Consider the following 26,711-nt stretch of genomic DNA (forward strand, 5'->3'; position numbering starts at 1 on the left):
TAAAATGGATGTACAGTGTGGATATAACATATTTAGAAATTGACCATTGTAAACGCCACCTTTTACTCACGTCTTTTCAAGACGCTCCCAAACTTTACTTTCTTAAAGTTAATCATTCTAGGCGGACACACTATTTGTAATCGGGATTACTCTTGCATTACAAACAACAGCTACGGATTATGCCGTAGTGGCAGGAGGAATGCAAGGATAATTTCAACTACAAAAAGTGTGTCCGTACAGAATAGTTTACTTACGGAAAGTAAAGTTTGGGAACGATTTTAAAAGACGCCGGGTAAAAGGTGGTTAAGGAAACTGATCACGTACACGCACCGGTACCACAACTTGTGGTACCGTGCCACAATTTCTAGAACATGGCACTCTTATAGTGCATCAATACTATTAAAACGATACGCCTCACAGTATAGATCACCCTTCACGGAAATGAGGCTGATCCACAGACTAGGTGGTGGGCCACAGATACAAGTTGCGTCAGCCCGTTGGTTTCCATTGATTCGAACGGCATGATGTTATCTCAGATAATCGTTATGATGTTTCCTACTTTTGTTTTTTGGGTACCGAATGCTCCGCCCAAATGGCATGTTGGCAGGAAATGCCGGTAAGGTACCAGAAGTTGTGGTACCTTGATTGCTTGGGACTGTTACAATCTTTTGGAAGGGGAGCGGAGTAGGTGTGTGCTCGCCCTCACCCAAGGCGGTTCGGCCATTACCGTGGGGACAATATTGTTGTATGTATGGTATATCCACGCCGTCCATCTTCTTTTCCAGATTATTTTAATATATGATCCAAAAAATAAATAAAAACAAATCTCAGGTGGGCCATATTATAAGAAACAGTCTTTATTCAACATTTACAAACTTTCAAATACCACCCTACTGTTTTCATAATGATTATTTAACATCCAATCTATTGATAAGCAATGGATTGCACTTAATCCACCCTTTATATTTCTCCCAATATGGCTCTTTTTTTTTTTTTTTTAAAAACAAAAAACAAAAAAAATTTAAGGAAGACGGAAAAAGCTCAACGGTGGAAGAGGAATGTCTAACCTTATTTTTTTTAGGCCCACCATGATGTCTTGATGTGCATGTAAGATCCACTGAGACCATCATATGTGTGATCCTATTCCACATCTAGAGACAAAATATCAGGGTGACTTTTGATTCATGTAATACACATCAGTAGAACAGTAAAGGGAGAGGCATCTACTTTTGATTTTTACAGGACCATGGTCATGAGTAAGTGAAATCCATTCCAACCATTAGATGCCATGTCAAAAGTTAGGCATAAAACTCAAAAATCAGGTCCATATTTGATTTAAGTGTGCCTCATGAAAGAAATTATTTTAAAAGGTAAGATTATTTTTTTAAACACTATTTCCAACTGTGTGGCCCACTTGAGCCATGGATGGAGTTGATTTTTGGTTTTTAGATCTAACATTGGGTGACATACGTGATGATAAAGATGAATTTTACATTAACATCACAACAGGGCCCACCCAAGTTAGAGATCATTTTCAAAAGGCCTCTTAAAAGGCTAACGTGAAGCAAACGCCCTCCTCTTTCAACATTAATTAGCAGTATTGAAATTTTTTTATACTAATTAATGCTGAGACAGAGACGGGACTTTGTTTCATGTTACCTTTTAAATGGTCTTTGGGAGTGGTTATTGGCTTGGGTGGGCCCTAGTGTAATGTTAATGTAAAATCCCCCCATCCAGTACGATGTGTCACTCGATGTTAGAGTTATGGACTGAAAATCAACCCCATTAGTGATTCAGGTGGACAGCAAAATTGGAAATAGTGTGCTAAAAAATCTCACCCTCCAAAATAATTCATTTGGTGAGCCCCACTTGAATCACGTGTGGATCTTTTTTTTGGTCCGACACCTAGAATTTTCCGTTGTATCTAATGGTTGGAGTGGATTTCACATATTTATCATCGGGGTCCTGTAAAAATCAAAGGTGGACGTCTCTACCTCAAATGTTCTATTGGTGTGGCTCACTTGAATTACAAGTCTGCCTTATATTTCGACTCTAGACCTGCAATGAGGTTGTACATCTGATGGTAAGAGTGGATCTTATATATATGACTTGGTGGGCCATGTCAAAAATCAAGGTCGGCTTTTTCTCCGGTTGTTTAACTTCTCGGTTTTTCGAGAGGGAAGGTGCATATTCCAAAAATTGTGAGAGTAGATTAGGTACAGCCTGTCCTCACGCAGTTGCATCCCTAACCCCTAGGCCTACCCTATATATTCATCGTATATCCATGCCCTACATCCATATTTTCAGCTTATGATAGGACATAATTCGAAAAATGAAGTAGATAAAATTCTCAGGTGGACCACACCACAAAAACTGTAGTGATTACCCATTAAAAACTTTTTGTGGGACAAAAGTTTTGAATCAATCTTAAGTTTATTTTTTATCTTTAATTTACTTCATTAAAGTCTTTGTGAACTTATCAATAAGTTGGTTGGCAAGTAAAAATTTACAGTGGGCCCTAGGAAATTTTTAATGGTAAGAGTTCAATATCCACTATTTCCTATGGTGTGGACCACTTGAGATTCATACCTGCTTCATTTTTGGATAAATGTTCTAAAATGAGCTGGAAAAACCAATGAAGAGCGTGGATTTACAGTACCTACATCAATGTGGGTGGCATGATCAGGGACAAACCATGTTGCATGAGTAAGTACGTGGCCGCACTTATTCCACTCTTTTTTTAAAAGAGATCTAAACGGCACTTTTTTATATAATGGTACAGAAGAAGCTTAACGACATTAGAGAAACGCATAACCTTATTTTTATTGGGTCCATTGTGATATCCTGATGTGCATGTGACATCCAATCCAACCGTCAAATGTGTCATCTCATTTTACGACTTGGTACAAAATATCAAATTGACTTTTGATTCAGGTAGGCCACACCAATAGAACTGTAGAGGCAGAGATGTCAACCTCTGATTTTTATAAGACTCACAATCATGAGTAAATGAAATCAACTCCAACCATTAGATGCCACACCAAAGGTTAGACGTAGAATTCAAAAATCAGGGCCATACTTGATTTAAGTATGCCTCATCAAAGGAATTATTTTGAAAGGTAAGCTCTTTTTGAGTTGATTTTTGGTTCCTATGTTTAACATGTGTCTACATACATGATCGTCTAGGTGAATTTTACATTTACACCACAGTGGGGCCCACTCAAGCCTGGATCATTCTAAAAAAAAACTCTTGAAAAGCTAAGGCGGAGCAAACGCCCCCCTCTCTCGACATTAAATGCCAAGCTAGTTGGACCAAAACGTATAGATATGGACCTGGTCTCTTTAAACTCTTTTTAGCTAAGACAATAGTTCGCAGCATCTGACCGCTGCCCCACCCACCGTTTCTTCCTAAGTCTCCTCGTGGAATAGTCAATCAGAAACTGACATGTATCGTTGTAGGAATGAGAAAAGTCGATCAGGAACCAACATGTGTTATTGTAGGGAATGAGACAGCATATGGTAGGATGCGGATTTTTCCAGGAAGTTTCTGCGCAAACATCGCAAGGATTCTGTGTGGGGCCTACTGTGATGTTCGTGCAGGAACTTTCTGCCAAAGGCTTTAGCAGGAAATCCGCGTCCCATACCATAGATGCAGTATGCGGTCTAGATTTCAGAAGTAGATTGTGGACGAGACATTTGGAAACGGTTGAGTGGCAGAATGAGGCATATCCAAATTTAAGTAGATAACAGAGATTGAATGCTAGGGTTAAAACTTCTTTAAGGTCACAAAAGTCTTAAGAACTTAAATAAATCAACACCGTGTTCTATAATGTGGTCACCGTGAAATTTGAATCTACCTCATTTTTTGGCTCATGCCCTAAAATAACGTGAAAAAAAAATAAAATGAATGAATCACGTAAATAAAACACATGCATCACAGTGGGCCCAAAGACCCTGTAATGATCGAGTCATCCTCGCCAAGATCAAACCGTGATGGACCTAACTTGGTAGAGTTAGATTGGAGATTAGTCGGTAGTGTAGAATAACTTTCAAACATTGTTTGCATGTAATCAAACCCGAGAACGTGTAGGCTATTCTCAGCTCGGTCACAGCGATGGCAGTACCCAGTCCCCGTCCCAGGTCTCACGGTAAGACTTTTAAGTCAATGGAAACGACTTTCTATCCATCGTGATTGACCTTTATATGGTCCATCCCGAACACCTCTACTATATTCGTGGCCATATGTATCATGATCTATAAACCCATCAGGAATGACCCACCAAGAACGTAGCCTATTTCAAAACTGACTTTCATTGGACCTTTTTTGCTTCTAATAGACCTTTGTAAGTTGCCCATCAGATGATTAGACTCATCCCAGCGGTGTTATTGTAGGTCAGGGACAATCATGGTGGGGTCCAATGAATGATCATCCAGATTATAGTAGCTATAAGCACAGCCACATGAAGAGAGGAGATGATATGGATGGACCAAAGCAAACAACCAAATGGACTCGGATTCGGCTACTATGGTGGTGCTTGAAAAGTTCTGTGGGACCCACCATGTTGTTTTCGTCTTATCCACACCGTTCATCCACTTTTCCAGCTCATTTTAGTTCATGATCCCACCAGGTCACCCAAACTTAGATAAGGGAAAACACACGTATCAGTTTGATCCAAAACTTCTGGCCCAAACAGGTTTTTAATGGTAGGCATTCATTCTCTACTGGTTCTGTAATTCGGTCCAGTTGAGCCTTGGACTAGCCTCATCTTTTAGCTCATGCCTTAAAATGATATGGAAAAATAGATGGATGACATGGATGAAACACATATACTATAGTGAGTCTCATACAACTTTTCCATTAGTACGTAACCTGAGCCCACATGAAACCGTGAGACTAGTTTCTGATTGCATTACCAACGTCAATACCGTGTAATATTAGAAAAGCTCCCAGGCCCATCATGATGTATGCGTTTTGTTTTATCCACAACCATCCATGTTGCCAGATCATCTTAGGGGATGGGCCTAAAAATAAAGTAGATTTTTAGTCTCAAGTGGACCACACTATCGGAAATGATTGTGATTGAATGCCCACTATTAAAAACTTAATGGGACTACAAAAGTTTTGGACCAAGTCATTCCCCTTCATTGAGGTCTATGTGACCTCATCAACAAGTTGGATGGCAAATAAGCATTACAACGACGCCTAAGAAATTTTCAAGTTTTCAATGGTGAGTGTTCAATCATCACAGTTTTCAATATTGTGATCACTAAAGATTTGGATTTGCCTTATTTTGGGCTCATGCCCTAAAATGAACTGAAAAATGAATGAACAACATAGATAAAACACCTATATTATTGTAGGGCCGAAATGCATTTCTAATAGCACAACACTGAAATGGCTATTGGGTGCTGCTAGAAAGCTTTGTGGGCCCCACCATGATGCATATGATTTATCTATGCTGTCCATCCATTTTTCCGGATTATGTTAGATGTGACATTCGAGTTCTATATGTGTGCAAGTGACCAACATCAGTTGTGAATCTACTCCATTGGTTGCAATTCCATGGTCCACTAAACTTGGCTCTTTCTTAACAGGCTGTTTTTGCCTAAGGAAGAATATGATCCCAAACATGGGAATTGAATGGTCAAAATACCATGGTATTTCCAAACATACAATCATTGTGGAATAATGGTGTTAATCCCATTTAATGTAATTTCATACCATTTAATCCCATGGACCAAATGGGCCCTAAAATGATATGGCAAGATGGATAAACCGGGTAAATTAAACACATGCATCACAGTGGTCCCATAGAGCCCCTCCAACCACCGGTTCATCCAGGCGGGCGTGGACTCAATATGAGTCCATTGAACTTGGAAGTCAAGGTCTCGGATGTAGATTGAGTACTGATCGTCCTGGCTTGATGGATTTTGACTGAATGGTAGCTATCAGAGAGATCGGCCAATAGTACACGAAGGAAATTTCAAACATGTAAAGCGAACATTTATCAGCGTGCAATCTACTCAAAACCTCACTGTGTTAGGACTATCTTGGTCTCCGGGGGAGGTTCACTTGAAAGTCTGTGTCCCGGGTCTCCTGTGATTACTCGAAGTCAAGGATGACAGCTTTTTATCCACCGTTGCTCAACTTCGTAATGTCATCCACAACACCTCCACACAATACTAGCGTGGCTATACGTATCATGGTCCATGAATCCCTCATGGCCTGTTTCAAAACTGACTCTCATCACCCGCTTGACACATGAGATTAAGTGTGATAGAATACACTGAGACTTTCCTATTACACACCATCGGAAAGAAATGTAAGATGGAATTGATTTTTTTTTTTTCCAGTAATGATTGGTGTTTGAATTTGTCTTCAAATTTCATATTTTAGTGGATATGTCATGTTTGAAATATAAATGTTGGAAAAGTAAATTTTATATTTTACTTTGAAATTACATTTGGATTAAACATGAAATCAACAAAAACCCATAATCCATGCAAGATATTGTATAGAAATATCACATGCCATCGACTTTTTTAGGGTATTGACTTGGGGGTAGCCAAGGCCAAGGTGGTTTTAGCTGACCTGACCTGCAGAGTTCGACCCGTTGAGGCCGAGGTGGTCTTGGATGACCTGACCTGGGGATAGTATGCTGACCTGACTTGGGTTCTCGAATGTGCTTTGAGCCTCCCATTGTCATTGACGGACTTGACGACCTCTCTTCCTTGGCTATTGAGGAGCTTATTGGTCATGACCACGTTGGCTGACCTCGTGTCCCGTAAAGATGTCTGAGCTGACCTTTTCTCTTTAGTCAGTCCATTTTTACCCATAACAGTAAGCCCCCTTACTTTCGAGCTTGCGCAGCGGACTTGGGAAGTAAGTTAGCTTTGGGAGGTTAAACATTTTAGCCGAGTGGGAGATTTGAGGTGAGCTCTTGAGCTCTTCCTTTTACTAGGGGAATTCTTCTTTTATCGAACAGATGAGTTAGCTACGATGACCCCTTCATGAGGAGCCGAGCGGTTTACTTAGGAGGATTATTTTCCTTTCCACAAAGAGATCCTTATTGTAGATCGCACGATTCAAGTGACATTACCAATTAATACTGGTCCGAACTCTTCTTTGAGGGTTGAACAACTGGTTAAGGACTATTTTTCCTTTACCCTAAGGGAAGTTCTCATAGTCGGTCGTGTAGTTCTAGTAAGAGGGACTTTCTTCCCTTTAATTGAGGGAAGTCCCAGTAGCTCATACCGTTAATACATTTAAAAGAAATTCTCTTCTCATAACTAGGAGAAGTTCTTTTATTGTAGAAATCGTCGAACGGTAGAAAGCATAATAGTAGAATCATGAGCGCCTTTTTCCCTTTTAAAAAGGGAGGTCGCTCTTAGTCAAGTAGGTCGGGGTTGGCGTACGAGTCTTATTATCGAGTTCGGTTGATTGGTTTAGCTTGGGCATCAAGTTTCCTTGCTCAGCTCAGATTCTTTCAGTACCTGCTCCAACTTGGTGTTCAAGGGAGTATACCGATGGAAGTGACTTTTTGGATGTCGGTTGGTGTCACGCCCCAAACTCAAAAATCGGGCTTATAAAATTTTCGATTGTTGAATCCGGAGCCGACAGCCTCTGTAGTACCCCATTCTCGGCTCCCAGCACCCATACACCAGGTTCTGATACTGGGATCCTACGAGGAAGATTTTTTTTAACATCAATTTGATTCGTAATGAGCATAACGATAAGCATAACCCACGAACAATAACCACAAGAATATTATCACAAAATCCACTATGATAAAAAACTTTAAAGTATAATGTGTATGAAGGGAAATACAAGATAATAATAACGAAAACTCTTGAAGCTTGACTGTAAGCTCCTACTGTGGCAAAGCTACGGCTGTGTCCTGACGTCACCTGCATGCATCAATCGTGTGTAAGCTTATAGAAAGCTTAGAGGGTGTTGTAAGTGTGTGCGTAATATGAGCGTGCTGAGAATGCAATGCCAGAGTAATGTGGAATCATGCTGATAAGTATATGAATGCAATCAGCCATATTAAGGCTATGCGGTGCAAGACATGAATGTTATTGGTCTTATCAAGACCATGCGATGCGAGATGCAAGTCAAGCATGCCAATCCTCATCTACATATCAATACGGCTCATCACTAGAGCATCAAATATCAGTATGGTTCTCACTTTGGATAATCATCGGGGTTTAGTATACTCCAAATGACACTGCCCCTTTCCCAGGCTCGCAGTTCAAGTGAGCGTAAGAAACCTAACTATCCACCTGACCAATAGTCTGTCAATACCTACCCAGCACGTCGATAGCGGACTCATTTACGAGCTGGTCATACTCAGCCTAGTAATGCCCCCTACCCTCGGGCGGGTAAGGCCACACTCCTTTCCAGCCAACTACGACACAGTTGGAGACGTGGCCTCCTGGTATTTGGCCCTCGTGCGCTCATGTATTCACTCGGTCTCGACGTTGGAGTCATCCTCTGGTATCATCGGGTTTAGAAATTTTCACCCAGGGACATCTATGACGCCTCAATGCTAGTAACAATATTTTCGATGTCCGATCATTCCATCTACAATGTGCTTGTGGAGGCCACAACCCTGATATCGCTAGGGCATAAAGTAATCATGTCATACAAATGCGAAGTGCATGAATCACAGTACTAATCATGCAATAATTCTGTGCGTACTGCGCACTCATTAAGGGCAGCTCCGCATATCATGGAGCCCATAAACAATCTGCCCGAATGCATATGCTATGATCAGTCACTCTTCATATCAAGCATATATATGATGTGTGAGCATGAATCATGGAACTATACTAAACATGTTATATGGTGATGGATTCTGTTCATAACGAAGATGGGCCTAGACGGCTTACACACTACAAGTATGGGCCTATCAATGTGCCTTAGGGAGAGTTACAATGCGGACATTTAACCATAATTGCTCTTACAATGTGGACGTCAAACCATCATTGCTCCTAAGGCATGACTGCCAAAAACATCATTACATACATCATGGTGGAATCTCACATCGCAATGGGCCTCATATACATCACATTCGGCTTACACAAAGGCCTCACATATATCTCATTGGGCCTCATATAAATCAAATGGGCTGATCAAATGGGCCGAATCAAATGAGCCGATTCAATGGGCCGAATCAGTGGGCCGAATTCATAGGCCGAATCAGTGGGCCGAATCAAATGAGCCGATTCAATGGGCCGAATCAATGGGCCGAATCAAATGAGCCGATTCAGTGGGTCAAATCAAATGGGCCGATCAAATGGGTCGAATCAATGAGCCGAATCAAATGGGCCGATTCAAATGGGCCAAATCAAATGAGCCGATTAAATGGGCCGAATCAAATGGGTCGATCTCAACACAATTCATCTATTTTTAGAGAACAATATAAAGTATTAAAAAAAATGAATCATATCAAAAGATCAACTGGATCATACCACATTTAACAGTGGTGATAATGATTTCCACAGTTAAATTCCAGTGGGCCCTACCAAAGTATTTATTTCCCATCCATACTGTTCATAAGGTCACAAAGACCTGAACAGGGAGGAAAAACAAATATTATATTGATTCAAAACTTCTGTAACCTAAAGGGGTTTCAATGGTAGACGTTCAACTCCACTATTTTCTGTAGTGTGGTCCACTTGATACCAGATCTGTCTTATTTTTAGTCTCAGGCCGTGAGACGAGGTCGCCAAATAGATAGACGGTTTGGATGGAACACATCCATCAGAGGTGGGGTGCACATGGCATTGTCCAGATAGACAGTGCAGATGCAACACATGTAATAACGGTGGGTCCCACCAAAGCTTATTGACATCAATGTAGCTGGGAAGTGCCCAACCAATCCACCAGTAGGTGGGTTTCACATGGGGCCCACCATATATACGTCTAGGTGGCCCACCCATAAAGATGAAGGGACGGTTTGGATGGAAGATGTACATCAGAGTGGGGCCCACAGGCACGTCAGATGGATGGACGGTTGGATGGAAGACATCCATCAGAGTGGGGCTCGGAGGCACGTCAGATGGAAGGACGTACGGTTGGATGGAAGACGTCCATTAGAGTGGGGCCCGCAGGCATGTTAGATGGATGGATGGTTTAGATGGAAGACATCCATCATGGTGGGGCGTGGCAGGAGTGAGGTACACCAGCCAATCCCCTCGTCAGGTGGGTCCCATGTACGTGGCCCACCCCCATGAATATATATATATATATATAGACTGAACATCCAACATCCCTTTCCAAGCCTGGACGAACGACTGGATGTGCACATTCATCATGGTGGGCCCCACACGCTGCCATGGGGGTCCACATCCAAAGAATGGACTATGTCGATATAGACTCATACATCACGGTTGGACACACAGACTTGCTGACGTCCAGTTCAGCGGCCACATGCTGCTGGCCATCCAGTTGATGGATGACCCAGATTTAATGCATGCATGTGGGTCCACTCGTGTGGGACCCACTAGCAGCTTTGATCAAGTGGATATTTATGTTTTCCTTCCATCTAGGTTGGCCTAAAATCGGGCAGCAAGTGGGCCACATCTACTGGACGACCAACAATCTGGACAGTCCAGATTATTGTACACATCATCACCACCATCAAAATAAGAAGAAAAGAGGGAGAGAGAGAAAGAGAGAGAGAAGCGTGAGAAGGGGAGGAACTCCGCCACTATTGGGCCCTCCCTTGCACAATGCGTACATCAAGTGGGCCCTAAAAATCAAAATTTAACGGTGGATCACCCACTTATTGCAGTTCTCCTATAGCTCCTTGGACTCCTATGCTCCTTAGTTTCGATCTTGATGGAGGATGATGAAGTTTTGATGGTGGTGATGAGAGCTTTTGGGTGGTAGAGAAGCGGGCCACACTTGGCTCTCTCTTGGGAGGCTTGAACGTTGGAATTTTTGTTGCTTGGGAGTAAAGAGAGAGAATGAGAGAGAGAAGGGAGTGATGGACTGATAAGGGATGGGTTGAGTGGGTGTTGTAAGAAAGGGGATGGGAAGGCATGGGTTAGTTTGAATTTTGTGTAAAAGAGGAATGGGTGGAGAGAGAGAGAGTTGACTTGAGAAAAAGAGAGAACGGGTGCTTGTACTTGTGATAGGGTGAGGTGGCATAGGGTATGGTTGGTGTACTTGACTTGATTGATGTGACGGATCGTATAGATTCTCTCAAAATTCAAAACCCGCGGCATTTTTCTCGAGATAAACGCAGGCCCATATCTCCTGGCCTAAGTATTGGATCAGTGCGCTAGTACGGCGTTGGAACCGTGGTGACGGTACGGTTGCACGGGTACAAGTTTCGAGTCGACTCCGATATACAAGACTCGCCTTAGGATCACGCGCAAACGTCGGATACAGGTCGAGGGTTGTCGGAATTCGACCGGGAGGATCGCGGAAGCCTAAGGAATGGTACAGACTATGATACGGGCCTTACAGTTGGTACGATGGTTTCTGTCTTAGTTATCATCTTTCTTTCTTTTAGCGTTAACATCAAAGGGCTCCCCTCTTTCCATTCACTTTCTATCCTCAGTTGAGTTATTTCTTTTTCGAGCAGCTCTTCGTGAACTAAAGAGCTCCTTGTTGGAATATTTTCGAGCTCGGTTAAGTAGGTCGGCGATGGGAGTCAGGGGGTTCTTACCAATAGAGAAGAGTAACTTTCCTTGTTTGAAGCTGACTACTATGACGGTCAGAGCTACCTGGTCAGAATAATCGTCGACCTAGATGGCTTCAACGTTAAAACGGATGAAGTAGTCTCTTAACAGCTTGTCCTCCCTTTACTTGATCGTGAGAAGATGAGCTGATGACTTTCTTTTGTTTCTTCCACCGATGAACTGTGTGACGAAGGCCTTATTGAGCTGCGAGAAGGAACTAATGGACCCTAGCTTCAGCTGCCTGAACTACCGCCGAGCAGCTCCTAATAAGGTCAGGGAGAAGGCTCGGCATATTACGGGGCCCAATGTACCACGAAGCTCCATCCAAGTTTTAAAGTACTCGGGGTGCTCGGCCGAATCGGCGGTTCTGGATTAGGGGGTCATCTGAGGAAGCAGAGATGTTATAATGTCATCGGTAAATGGTAGTTCAGTTTCTCCTAAAATAGCCTCTATTGAGTTCGGCACTTGGGCACGGTGGGCTTGTTTGATGTCATTGATTTTCCCTTGAAGTTTCTTGAGCTTTGCTTCCTAAGGGCCCTCATTCTCAACCACTGCTTCGAAGGCTTTTCCATAGCTCTTCCTCTCTGGTGCGGGGTGCAGGTCGGAGTCTGTCAGCGTGGCTGCTCCTAAAGTGTGGGAAAGAGCCTGAGCTGGCAGCCCAGTAGGTTGTTTGTTTCTCTACGAGTTGACTGGTGCTTGAGGTGGTGCAGTGGTAGCACCCTCTTCTACATTGCGACCGAGAGGTGGATTCTGTCTCTCTAAGAGTTGCATAAGTCGATCCATGCTTTTATTCAGGGCTTCGACTCAGTTCTCCAAGGAAACTAATCGACCACCCCGAGTGCGAGATTGAGAAGCAGGCGTTTTGGAAGTAAAGTCAGCCCGCTGCTAGTAGGGTTGAGCACCCAGCTCGGCTTATGATTCAGGAAGAGCTGAGATGGCTGTAGCAATGGTAGCTAGAGCTTTCTTCTTTCTTTTCACCATTATAATTTTCTGGTAAAGCAAGAATGACTTTGATGTCTTTCCTACAGACGACGCGAAAATGTTGATGCAAAAAATCTGATTCACCCTCGCTGAGCTATTGGACCTTTAAATACCTGCATAGGAGAAGAACAAAGGAAACTCTGGCTAGAGCAGGAGACCCTCTGATGCCAAAGTTAGGCTATAAATCTGGGTCTAGTTATGTTGAAGGGTTTAGGGCAAGAGATTTTGCATACCTTTCAGCACGCGAGTATTGTATCAATGCTACTGGAAAAGCTTTATGCGTCAACATAATGTATATGTTTTATCCACGCGTTAATCTATTTTGCCACCACATTTTATAAACATAAGGGTAAAAATGAGTTACATCGAACTCTAAGAAAGACCAACAATAGGAAACAGAGGTAACTTAACGCCTACCATTAAAAACTTGTCAGGGGTTACAAAAGTTTCGCACTGTGATGAGTGGCCCGGATCATCCAACCATGAGTTATGGATGTGGGTTCGATGGTTGGTCTAACCTGCAGGCCCCTCATGGACTGTTGCGGTTGGGCTGTAGTTCCATCGAAGTAGCTTGTGTTTTTTTTTTTTTAGCCCAACTTAGCTATCGAAGAAATATTGTAGAATGGATGGTTAGGATCTTCCGATGTGGAAGATTTTGTGGACCCTCCCCATCCTTATTGGGGCTCGTAAGATTAACGGTTTGGATTCTCAAGCCATGCACTCCATTCGTTGCAGAATGCCTGTCTCACATTTATATGCATTGGGACGCCTGATCCATACAAGTGGAGCCCATGGTTTGTTTATTCAAACGGTTGATGTAACGCGTCCCAACGAGGATTAGAAATGCCCCCAAATCCATGAACAGTGTAAGATCCAAACCCTTCACATTAGTATGCATTCCTGGGAGGTCGAAAAAAGAAATCTTGCTCCCTGATGTGTACATGACATCCAACCCATTCATCATGTGATCTCCCTTCATGTTCTCCTTCCACCCTTAAAATTGAGAAATTTGCGACTGTACGACCCATTTATGGCCCATTTACGAGACCAGGCCCACCTTATTTTACTTTGCAAAAATAAACCCCAGCTGTACGGATGGCTTGCCAAAGGTCGAAAATGCCCCTGCTTTTTCATTCAAGCGGATCGGTGGTGCTCACTCCTCGAACTCCGAGTTGTACGAACGGTTCAAAAGATATCAAAGTTGCATGGGCCCCACAGTTACGTATTTATTATATCCACAACGTTCATCCATATTTCGAGATCATTTGGGAGCATTATCCAAAAAAAAATAAATCATATCCAAAGATCAACTAGACCACACCACAAAGAGGAATGGGAAAATTGACTTTCATCGTTAAAAATTTTGTAAGGCCCACCATAACATTTATTCTCCATCCAATCTATTCATAAGGTCACAAAGACCTGGATGAAGAGGGAAAACAAATTTCATAATAATCCAAAACTTCTGTGACCCTTAAAAGGGTTTCAATGGTAGACGTTCAATCCTCGACAGCCTTTTACAGTGTGGTCCACTTGATAGCTAGATCTGTCTTATTTTTCATCTCAAGCCTTAATACGAGTTCGTTGAATATATGGACGGTTTGGATATAACACATACCTTATAATAGGACCCACAAAAAGCAGTGGAGATTACAACAGTAAAAAATAAAATAATAATAAATAAATAGGCTAGAAACTTATGGCTATGGTGATTTCTATAGCTACGGATTATAACCGTAGCCATAGCCGTAGCCACTGCCATTTCGATACGTCCTTTTATATGTATCAAAGGTCTTTCGATTAATCAAAAAAGGTCCAGACTGTCCAGCGAGTTTGCCTCAAAAATCTTGCAATTTTCGATACATATCGAAGAGTATTCGATATGTATCGAAGGTGATATGACCAATAACTACGGATTATAACCGTAGCCATAACTGTAGTCTGTGTCAGTTTATCAAAATTTTTTATTTTATTTTATTTTTTTCCTTGGATAAATTTATTCTACCTACAGTTTTCTCTAATACATATTTATATAAATATGTATATATAAGCATATAAATTTTTTTGTTCTCTCTAATTTTCATTTATTTCTTTATTCATTTAACAAGAATATCTCCTAAACCAAAATTAGTTACTTGACATACCCTATATGATTTTGGGGTAGGAGAAGCTACTTTAGCCAACCAACCTGGTTATTTTTCAAGATTCCAACAGATCTATAGTCGAAAATCCATTTCAATCACTTCATGGTTAATTTCAATCAGTTTGCGGTCAATTTCATTCATTTCATTTACTTTGCGATCAATTTCATTCATTTCATAGTCAATCCCAGCGATTCCATGTTGATTCACGATCATTTCGAGGCATTTCATGGTCAATTCGCTTCAATTTGAATTGACCGTGAAATGCATGCAACACGGAATTGTTGATCTTCCCATTGCTCTTTGTGATGTGGTCCAGTTGATCTTTGGATATGATTTTTTTTTTTTGATAATGCTCCCAAATGATCTCGAAATATGGATGAACGTTGTGGATATAATAAATACGTAACTGTGGGGCCCATGTAACTTTGATATCTTTTGAACCGTTCGTACAACTCGGAGTTCGAGGAGTGCCAGCGCTCGTCTTCGAGCACCACCTATCCGCTTGAAGGAAAAAGTAGGGGCATTTTCGACCTTTGGCAAGCCATCAGTACAGCTGGGGCTTATTTTTGCAAAGTAAAATAAGGTGGGCTTGGTCTTGTAAATGGGGGCTTAGTCTCGTAAATGGGCCATAAATGGGTCGCACAGTCGCAAATTTCTCCTTAAAATTAGGTTGATCCAGAACTTAAGTTGGCCACACCATCTAAAATCATAAGTCAAACCTCTAAAACATCCTGGTGTGGCCCACCTCGGTTTTTAAATGGTCTGATCTTTTACAAAACTAAGCCTACAACTATCTCTCTTTATATATATATATATATAAATGGGCTGGTATGTTAGTTCTCTACTGTTGCCAACTTTGACTACTCGTTTTTAGATCCATGGCATTCATCAAATGGGTCATGTTATTTAGATGTCATTTCATGAGATATGGACTGGTGGCTTCTCTTTGAACTATCTAGTTCTCTAATTAACTTGATTGACGGACTGGATTGTGCGTCAATATGCCTAGATGGGAGACGTGTGGGAAATGTCCCCTTCCCAGGCCAGCTAGCACGGTGGGCATTACACGTAGATAAAAAGGGAAGGCGTATTCCAAACTGACGCATGAGCTGACATCATGGCAAAACGTCACCTGAGTCTTACGGGACTCCGGAGGCGGATGGCTTGGGATAGGTTGCCACCGAAACTGTGGGGCCACCGTTATGTTTGTGAGAAATCCACCTGTCCATCCATTGTTTCAGCTCATTTTAGGATATGAAAATGAAATTGAGGAGGATCCATGATTAGAGTGGGCTACATGAGAAAAAATAGTGATAATTGATTGACTACCGTTGAAACATTTATAAAGCCAAGTAAGTTTTATATCATGCTAAGTTTTTTATGTTCTTAGTTAATCTTAGTGGGAATGACTCAATGAACAGTTTGGATGACATATAAACTTTAAGGTAGACTAATAAGGTTTCAATGGTAGGCATTTCTTTGCTTTTTTTTTTTTTTCCTCTCGGGTGGGCGACTTTCACTGTCAGTGATATATCTGCCTCAGTTTTGGCCTCATATCATACGATGAGCTGTAGAAATGAATGGAGTCGGTGGATTTATCACAATCGTAACGGAGGCCTCACCAACCTTCCGATCTAAAGAGCTGCATGCTACACGCAGCAATCTTCTTAGTTGAGTACTAGAGCAGACAAGGGGACAACAATCTTTATTTTTTAAAAAAAGACATGGCCCAGTGAGTTACTTAAAAAGTGCCAACTTGCACCTCTTTTTTCTAGATCCATGCCATCCATCAGGTGGGTCATGCTATTTAGATGCCATTCCATAAAATATGAAATGTTCGTGACTCTATTGGCTATCTAGTTCTCTAATTAACTTGAATAGAGGGAATTTCTGTCTAAGGGCGTTGGTCATAAGATTCCAAACTCGATTGACAGACTTGATTGTGTGTAAATATGGTAATACAGGACACACGTGGGAAAGGTCCCCTTCTCAAGCGAGCTATTGCAGTGGGCTTTCGTTGGCGAAATGTATTGAGATCTAGTGATGCGTGAGCTGACACATGGCAAAACAAAATCTGATGAGAATCGGGATAAGGATGTCCTAGGTCGGACGCGGTTTGGGGTAGACGCATGGCAAAACTTGAGCAAAGGCTTACGGCGACTCAGGACGCGGATTGCCTGTGTCAGACACGGTTTGGCTAGGGACACTAGCCAACTGGCTACTCCAACACCAGTCAGCTGGCTGCTGTCAAATTTTGTGCACCTTATCATGATATATTCTTTTATCTATACCATTTATCTAGCTCAATTTAATAATAAATGAAGCAGATCTAAATCTTACGTGGATTACACTACAGGAAATGGTAGTAATTGAACTCCCACTGTTAAAAACTTCCTAAAACCCAATATAATGTTGATTTGCTATCCAACTTATTGATCAGGTTGCATAACTCTAGATCAAGGGAAAACACAAATATTAGCTTGGTCCAAAACTTTTATTGTGCTAAAAAAGTTTTCAATGGTAAGCACTTAATTCCCATTGTTTTGTATGGCATGGTTGACATGCAATTTGAATCTGTCTCATTTTTTTGGTTCATGCCCTAAAATAAGCTAGCAAAATGAATGAACAATGTGGCTAAAAAACTTACATTCATAGCGCTTTGACACCATCTAGTTGGTTGGTGTTGGGTCACCAACCAAACTAGGATAGGGTGTGGTAGGAAATGTAGGGCCAACAATGATATTTTTGAGACAGTACGTGAAAAATGGAAAAAAATGACGGATTTAGAGACGGTTCTAGACCGTCTCTAAAATTGCTTGGTTTAAAGACGCTTTAGAGACGGCCGTAAACTGTCTCTAAATTTTTAGACGGCCCTTGACCGTCCTTATTATTGTCTTAAAAATTTGAACGTTGACAAATCATTTAAGACGGTCAAAAACCGTCGTTAACTGCAGATAAAAGACGGCCATTGACCGTCGGCAATAAGCGACGGTCCCTGACCGTCTTATATGGCAGAAATTGAGACAGTCAAAGACGGTCCCTATTAGAGACGGCCATTGACCGTCTCTTACTAGTACTTTAAGACTGTCAAGGGCCGTCTCAATTAGAGACGGTCGTTGGCCGTCTTTTCCTGTAAGTTGAGACTGTGAAAGAGACTGTATTAGGGATGGTCCTTAGCAGTCTCTATTTGACATTGTCAATGACCGTCTCTATTAGAGACGGTCCTTTGCCGTCTTGTTATGATTATTTGAGACTGTCAAGGACCGTCTGCATTAGAGACGGTCTTAAACCGTCTCTAATGGTCAAGTCAAACAATAAGAAAATAAGAAATTATGAATTTCCAAAAAAAAAAAAGTTAAAAACTTAGAAAAATGACTAACAATGTTTAAGAAAAAAATTTAGATTTTGAAAAAAAAGGTAATTTTATAAAAATCTAGATTTTGAAATAAAAATTAAAAACTTTTAATAATGTTGATAATTTTGAAAAAAAAAAATTCGATAAGAAAATGATATTTTGAAAAAAAAATTTAAAAAAATTAAACAAAATTGTAAAAAAATTGTCAAATTGCAAAAAAAAAAATATATTTTAAAAAATAAAATTAGATTTTGTATTTTGAAAAGAAAAATTAAAAAGTTGTATAACAAAAGTGATATTTAAAAAATGATATTTTGAAGAAGAAAATTTAAAAAATTAAGCAAAATTGTAAAAAAAATTGTCCAATTGCAAAAAAAAATATATTTTAAAAAATAAAAGTAGATTTTGTATTTTGAAAAGAAAAATTAAAAAGTTGTATAACAAAAGTGACATTTAAAAAATGATATTTTGAAAAAGAAAATTTAAAAAATTAAACAAAATTGTGAAAAAATTGACAAATTGTAAAAAAATATATATTTTAAAAAAGAAAAATAGATTTTGTATTTTGAAAAGAAAAATTAAAAAGTTATATAACAAAAATGATATTTAAAAAATGATATTTTGAAAAAGAAAATTTAAAAAATTAAACAAAATTGTGAAAAAATTTACAAATTATAAAAAAATATATATTTTGAAAAAGAAAAGTAGATTTTGTATTTTGACAAGAAAAATTAAAAGGTTATATAACAAAAGTGATATTTTGAAAAAGAAAATTTAAAAAATTAAACAAAATTGTGAAAAAATTGACAAATTGTAAATTATATATATATAAAAGAAAACTAGATTTTGTATTTTGAAAAGAAAAATTAAAAAGTTATATAACAAGATTTCAATAAAAAAAATGATATTTTGAAAAAGAAAATTTTAAAAATGAAATGAAATTGTGAAAAAATTGTAAAAAAAAATATACATATTTTTTTAAAAATTAAAACTATATTTTGTATTTTGACAACAAAAATTAAAAAGTTATATAACAAAAGTGAGATTAAAAAATGATATTTTGAAAAAAAAAAAAAGAAATTAAACAAGATTGTGAAAAAATTGAAAAAATGTAAAAAAATATATATTTTAAAAAAGAAAACTAGATTTTGTATTTTGACAAGAAAAATCGAAAAAAAAAAAAGGATCTATACCAAATTGAATGGATGTGGCCTACAATACACAATGTGGGATAAAAAACATGTAAACGTGAAAAGAAAAAAGAAAAAGAAAAAGAAGAAGAAGAGTGTGAACTCGATGTTAAAAAAAATATATACACGTTTAAGAAAGAGGAGTGCAAATCCAAGTTCCTCAATACCTTGGTAAAAAAGAAAATGGTCTAAATTCAACGGTAATATCAGATGGTTGAGATTATCCAATCATTATGATATTAAAATAAGTGTTCTACCTAACAGAATAGATGTGCCCTTCAACCCAAGTGCAGACCAAAGAAGATTAAAGCATATAGATGTTTAAAAAGAATAGTACAAGTCAATGTTCCTCAGGATAGTAAAAAAGAAAATGGTCCAAATTAATCCAACGGCAATTTCAGACAGTTAAGATCATCCAATCAGTGTGACCTTTGGAGAGGGTATAGGTATGCCAGGTGTTGCCAACATTAAGAATTGGTACCAAATGCATACATTAGTATATGCCATTCTCATGTTATCATTTTTCGGCTATTAACTCATCTCCAAAGCAATGAGATGTAAACTTGCACAGCTTAGATATAGTTTAAGCTGCTTATTAATTAAAAAGGAACTGGAATATAGTTAATTAAGCCAAATGGAATCTCAAAAAAAGAAAAAAAAAAAAAGACGACCAACATCCATCCAATCGTACCAAGTCCACCAATCAAGTGGTAGAGATTGTTCCATGAAAGGTATTCACAGCTCTCCACCTGTAAGGCCCGTATCCTACTCCGTACCGTTCCGTAAGTTCCTGCGATCCTCCCGATCGAATTCCGGCAACCTTCGACCCTTATTCGACGACTGCGCGCGATCCAAAGCCGAGTCCTGCAAACCGAAGTCAGCTTAACCCGAGACTTGTACCCTAGCGACTGCACCGTCGCCGCGGTTCTAATGCTGCGTCTCGCGCGTCGAGGCGATACCCATGCTAAGAGATATGGGCCCGCGTTCAGTTTGAGAAAACACTGCATATTTGCAAACCCAAGAAAGATTTCAAATCATGTCCCATCAATTCCATCAATCACACCTCATGTCAAGTACACATCACTCCATCCCTAAGCAACCCCTAAAGTCAACACTCTCTTACACAAAGTACACCCATCACTCACCTTTTCACCCATCACACCTATCTCTCTCTCTCTTACACCTTTCTCTCATTTCTCTCTCTCATTTTTTTTCCTCCCAAGCAACCCACGTCCATGGCTTTCCATGGGAGAAGCTTTGTGTGGCCCACTTCTATCTCCCATCTCCACCATCTAAGTTTGATCCCAACCGTAGAAATTGTTCATTTGAAGCTCTAGCATGCATTGGCGGAAGAAGGAAGAAGGGATCTAAGGTGGGTGTTTTCTTTTGTTTTGTTTGTGTGGATTTGATTATTAGAGGGCCCACATGTGGTGGGACCCATCTTGATGTATGTTTTGTATCTTGGAGGGGCCCATAGTGGCGGGGTCCCTCCCATTTTTTTCACCGTTCTCTCTCCTTCTCTCTCTTCCTTTTTTTTTTGGGTGAAGATGATAATGGGTGTGGCCCACTTGATCTACGCCGTACGACCGTGAGGACCCACCTCAATGTATGTGTACATCTGGCTGTCCATCTGCTGGACAGTTTAGACGGCGCTGTGAAGGCCACACCATGATGTATGTTGGATCCACACCGTCCGGACAGTTTGGACAAGCGCTGGACAGTTTGGACGGTGCTGTGAAGGCCACACCATGATGTATGTTGGATCCACACCGTCCGGACAGTTTGGACAAGCGCTGGACAGTTTGGACAGTGCTGTGAAGGCCACACCATGATGTATGTTTGATCCACACCGTCCGGACAGTTTGGACAGTGCTGTGAAGGCCACACCATGATGTATGTTTGATCCACACCGTCCGGACAGTTTGGACAAGCGCTGGACAGTTTGGACGGTGCTGTGAAGGCCACACCATGATGTATCTTTTGATCCACCCGTCCAGCCATGGTACCCACCTTGATTTATGTATTTAATCTGCACCGTCCAGATGTACTGGACGGTGGTACCCACTTGCTGGATGAAGAGAGATGCAAATATCAGCTTTCTCCAAAGCTTATGGGTCCACACGTGTGGACCCAGCTATGCAGGTGTTTCTCTCCAACCATCCAGATTCAGCCATCTGGTGGGCTGCACCATAGCAGCAGCAGAGGTGCTGCTAGCGTCTTAGGTCCCCAGGCCCCTTGCTGTATGGAGGCAAAACAAATATTAGTTTGATCCAGCCAGGTAGGCCACACTGAAGTGGACCCCGCATTGATGTATGTGTTCTATATTCTAGCCGTCCATCTACATCAGTGCAGGTCCATGGTTCATGGACTGCACTAGCAACAGCAGCACCATCCAGATTGCCGACCCTTTGGATGGCAGGAAAACACAAATATTAACTTTGTTCTAAAACAGATGGCCCACCTGACGTGGACCACACCTTGCTGCACGTGTGCAGCACCTACATCTTTAGTCTTCCAGACCATTGTACGGCCTGACCTGATGGCCCAGGGCCACTAGGCCGGTTCCTGTCCAGCAGGTCTGGACGCTCAGACAACACAAATACCAGCTTGATTTAAAACGCTGGTGGGCCACACTGGCGTGGACCCCACCTCAGTACACGTGTGGTGTGTACCCACCATCCATCCAATTCTCTATTGGGTCGCACGTGGAAATGAGACAGATTCAAATCTCACGTGGAGTACACTGCTGGACAGCATGCTGTCCAGCGTGTTCTCTAACGCTGGGCCCACTACAGGGCCCCATCGAGATGTGCAGTGCATCCAGGCCATCCACCCAACCTTCGGATTTATCAGGCCGTGGGCCTGGATATGAGCCAGATCCAGATCTCTAGTGGGCCGCACCACAGTTGCAGCAGGGCTTGCCTGTCTGTCCAGCTACAGCAAGCCCACTTGGGCTGACTGCTTGTGCCAACGGCCCACTCCTTGGTGGTCCACAACCAGCGGGATCCACCATGATATATGTGATTCAATCTAGACCGTCCATCCACCAGCCTCACAGCTGCTGGACTTGCTGACGTGGATCCACCAGTGAAGTATGGGTCTCATCGCACCGTATATATGTGGGACCCACTTGACGTATGGATTCCATCCAAACCGTCCAATATTTTTAGACAGTGGGGATCCACCTGACGTTCATGCTGACAGCTCATGGCCCCACCATAATGTAAGTGTTTTATCTACGCCACCCACCCTGTACGCGTGCTGTATCCAGCACATGGGGCCCGCATTAATGTATGTGTTTTATCTATACCGCCGTCCATCTTATTTGGTGCGGCCCACTTGAAATTTATGAGGCCCATTGGTGCGACCTGCTGATGCGGTCCACTTGACGTTTATGAGGCCCATTAGTGCGGCCCATTGTGATATGTATTTGTCCCATGAGGTGAGGCCCATTGTGATGTATATTAGGCCCAGATACGTGGCCCATTTGATGCATACGAGGCCCTAGCAGTGTAGCCCACTTGTTGTAAATGAGGCCCACGTATGAGGCCCATGGTGATGCATTTATGGCCCATTGATGAGGCCCATTGCGACAAATTGGAGGCCCATGGGATGAGGCCCATAGTGATATGTTTAAAGCCCATGGGATAGACCCAATATGATGTATTTGAGGCCCGTGAGCGTGGCCCATTGGGATACACTTGAGGCCCTTGTATGAAGCCCAATGCGATGTATGTGAGGCCCATGAATGAGGCCCAATGTGATGAATGTGTAGCCGCTACGTTGTATAGGAATCTCTTACGTGGGCCAATCCTTAGGAGCAATGCTGGTTAGATGTCCACATTGATGGGCAATGATGGTTGGATGTCCACATTGTGACCTTCCCTTAGGCCTTGTTCGGCCCATTCTCATCAAGGCTGATTGTCGTGACCGATTTGCCGACTCTGATCATCGACCGATCCGATTCTTATGACCGATTTACCGACTCTGATCATCGATCGATCCGATTCTTATGACCGATTTGCCGATCTGATTATCAATCGATCCGATTCTTATGACCGATTTGCCGACTCTGATCATCGACCGATCCGATTCTTATGACCGATTTGCCGATTCTGATCATCGATCGATCCGATTCTTATGACCGATTTGCCGATCTGATTATCAATCGATCCGATTCTTATGACCGATTTGCCGACTCTGATCATCGATCAATCCGATTCTTATGACCGATTTGCCGATCTGATTATCAATCGATCCGATTCTTATGACCGATTTGCCGACTCTGTCATCGATCGATCCGATTCTTATGACCGATTTGCCGACTCTGATTATCGATCGATTCGATTCTCGTGATCGATTTGTCGATTCTGATTATCGGCCGATCTGATTGATGTGACCGATTGCCGATCTGATTATTGATCGATTCGATGCTCGTGACCGATTTGCCGATTCTAATTATCGACCGATCTAATTGACGTGACCGATTTGCCGATCTGATTATCGATCGATCCGATTCTTATAACCGATTTGCCGACTCTGATTATCGATCGATTCGATTCTCGTGACCGATTTGCCGATTCTGATTATCGACCGATCTGATTGACGTGACCGATTTGCCGATCTGATTATCGATCGATCCGATTCTTATGACCGATTTGCCGACTCTGATCATCGATCGATCCGATTCTTATGACTGATTTGCCGACTTTGATTATCGATCGATTCGATTCTCGTGACCGATTTGCCGATTCTGATTATCGACCGATCTGATTGACGTGATCGATTTGCCGATCTGATTATCGATCGATCCAATTCTTATGACCGATTTGTCGACTCTGATTATCGATCGATCCGACTCTCATGGCCGATTACCGATTCTGATTATCGATCGATCCGATTCTCGTGACCGATTTGCCGGTCCTGATTATCGATCAATTCCGATTGTTATGGCCGATTATCGAGGTCAATCATCGAGGCTGATTCCGATCGCTGATTCCTACTATTGAGGCCCATTCTGACGAGCATTCAGCCTCAGCCTGATGCATTTGAGGCCTATGTAATGTATGTGAGGCCCATGTGAAAGGCCCATTATGATGTATTAAGCTATTGAGTGAGGCCTATGATGTTGTATACTAGGCCCTTGTGTGAGGCCATGGGTCCACTATATGGTAGGCTCTATGCGGGCTATTCTTGGGGGCAATGTTGGTTAAATGTCCACATTGTCAAGGCCGATTGTTGATACCGATTATGAGTATGTGACAGCATAGCATCACGATACATGCCCATACGCATCATCTGCATGTTTGTTATGAGAAGTGTTTAACCATCGCATATGGCATTGGGCATGTTGTTATGAGACTCCCTGATAGGCGTAGATTATCTCACATGAGTACACGGAATGCGCATGATTGATGCATGACTGATTTGTATGACTCATGCATCTTGCATTGTGTGTTGTGATTACTGTATGCCCTAGCGAGATCAGGGTCGTAGCCTCCACAGGTATTTCGTGGATGGTCAGATGGGACACTGGAAATTTGTGCTACATGGGGTGCTATAGATATCCCTGGGTGAAAGTTCCTAAATCCTCTTGGTTCCAGAGGTTGCTCCAACGTCTAGACCGATTGGATGCATGAGCGCATGAGGGCCGTATACCATTAGGCCGCGTCTCCCACTGTGTCGTGGTCGGTTGGAAGGGGGTACGGCCTTACCTGCCTGAGAGGAGGGGGCAATGCTAGGCTGAGTCTGACCAGCTCGAGGAATGGGTCCGCTATCGACGAGCTGGGCCTGATATTGGCAGGCGGATAGTGAGGTCTCTTTCACTCACCTTGTTGCGCGCGATGGGGCGGCAACCTGGTTTGGAGTGTAATAGACCCCGGTGATTTCTCAGAGAGTAACCGTACTGATATGTGGACTTATTGAGCAAGAATTGCATATTCATTCATTCACTATCCACTCGGGCTGGTGGTGCGTAACTATTTATTACATGTACCTTCGCATGGCGATGATTTCGGTTGGGCGCGCGACTAACCTGAGATCAGGAGTTTACCACATTGAATCTGACTATCCAAATTTAGGTATGGGACTAGTTTGGATAGAAGTTCCCTGGTGGTGGACCCCATAGCCGGCGATACTATGTACTATCATCCCGACTTCACACTCCGGCATGGTCATTTCATTCGCATTGCATACCACATTGCATCCGCAGTACTTAGCATTTTACGTTGCTATGTTTCTGCATTATACGGCCTAGATACGACTGATGGTATTCATGGACTCATCAGGATTTGTATATTGCATTGCATCAGTGGCATCTGATATTTGGCTTATTGTCTCCGCATTGCATAGTCGATCTACATTGCTTCATCAGTATATGATATTGTTTTTATTATATTTCTGCGTCGCATAGCCTGGATAAGACTGATGGTATTTATGGGCCTATCAGTATATTTTCGTATTACTCTGATTTCGTATGATTTATGATCTTGCTAGTGTTTCTGATATTGTATGATTATGCGTTTATCAGTATTTCCGCTTACTCTGATTACTCCGGTATTGCTTACTTGGCACTTACCCTATGCACACACTTTCACCATCCACTAAGCTTTCTATAAAAGCTTATGCACGATAGATACGTGCAGGTGATGTTAGGTTACAGTAGCATTGAGCCTGGAGCGTGCAACGGTCTTTCGGAGCTTTGATTTATTTTATATATGTATTTTCCCTTTTTGTATTGTACTCAAACGATTATATTAGTGGATATGTGATGATGATGTTAGCTTTGTGATTTGGGTAATCTTGTGGTTATGCTCATTACGAGATAAATGTACATTGAAAAATCCTCCTTGTAGGATCCCTGGATCGGAATCTGGCATATATACGCTGGGAGCCGAGAATGGGGTACTATGGAGGCTGTCAGCACCGGATTTGGCGATCAAAAATTTTGTGAGCCCGGTTTCCAAGTTTGGGGCGTGACACCACCCATCCACAGTCGGCCCCCACATATTAGCTCCAAGGACTCCAAAATAGTAAAACATAACACATAAGTCTCACTAGAAACCCTAGAACTTGCAGAAACACAAGACATTGACACAGACAGAATTTTTTCCAAATGGAATCAAATTAATATCAGAGGTTAGTTTCCAAACACCACTAGTAGAATCGAACAATCTTTAACAAGAAAACAAAATCAAACCCTACAACCCCTGGAATTCAACATACAGCCTCATCAAAACAACAAAATTCAAAGGTGAAAAAATCATTATAAGAGCGATTTCATGACCCACCTGAGATTATTGAGTTCTTATGATTTGAAATCACATCCTAAATATATGATAGAAAAAT

Source organism: Magnolia sinica, chromosome 6 (assembly GCF_029962835.1).
Source record: "Magnolia sinica isolate HGM2019 chromosome 6, MsV1, whole genome shotgun sequence".
Classification (NCBI taxonomy): Eukaryota; Viridiplantae; Streptophyta; class Magnoliopsida; order Magnoliales; family Magnoliaceae; genus Magnolia; species Magnolia sinica.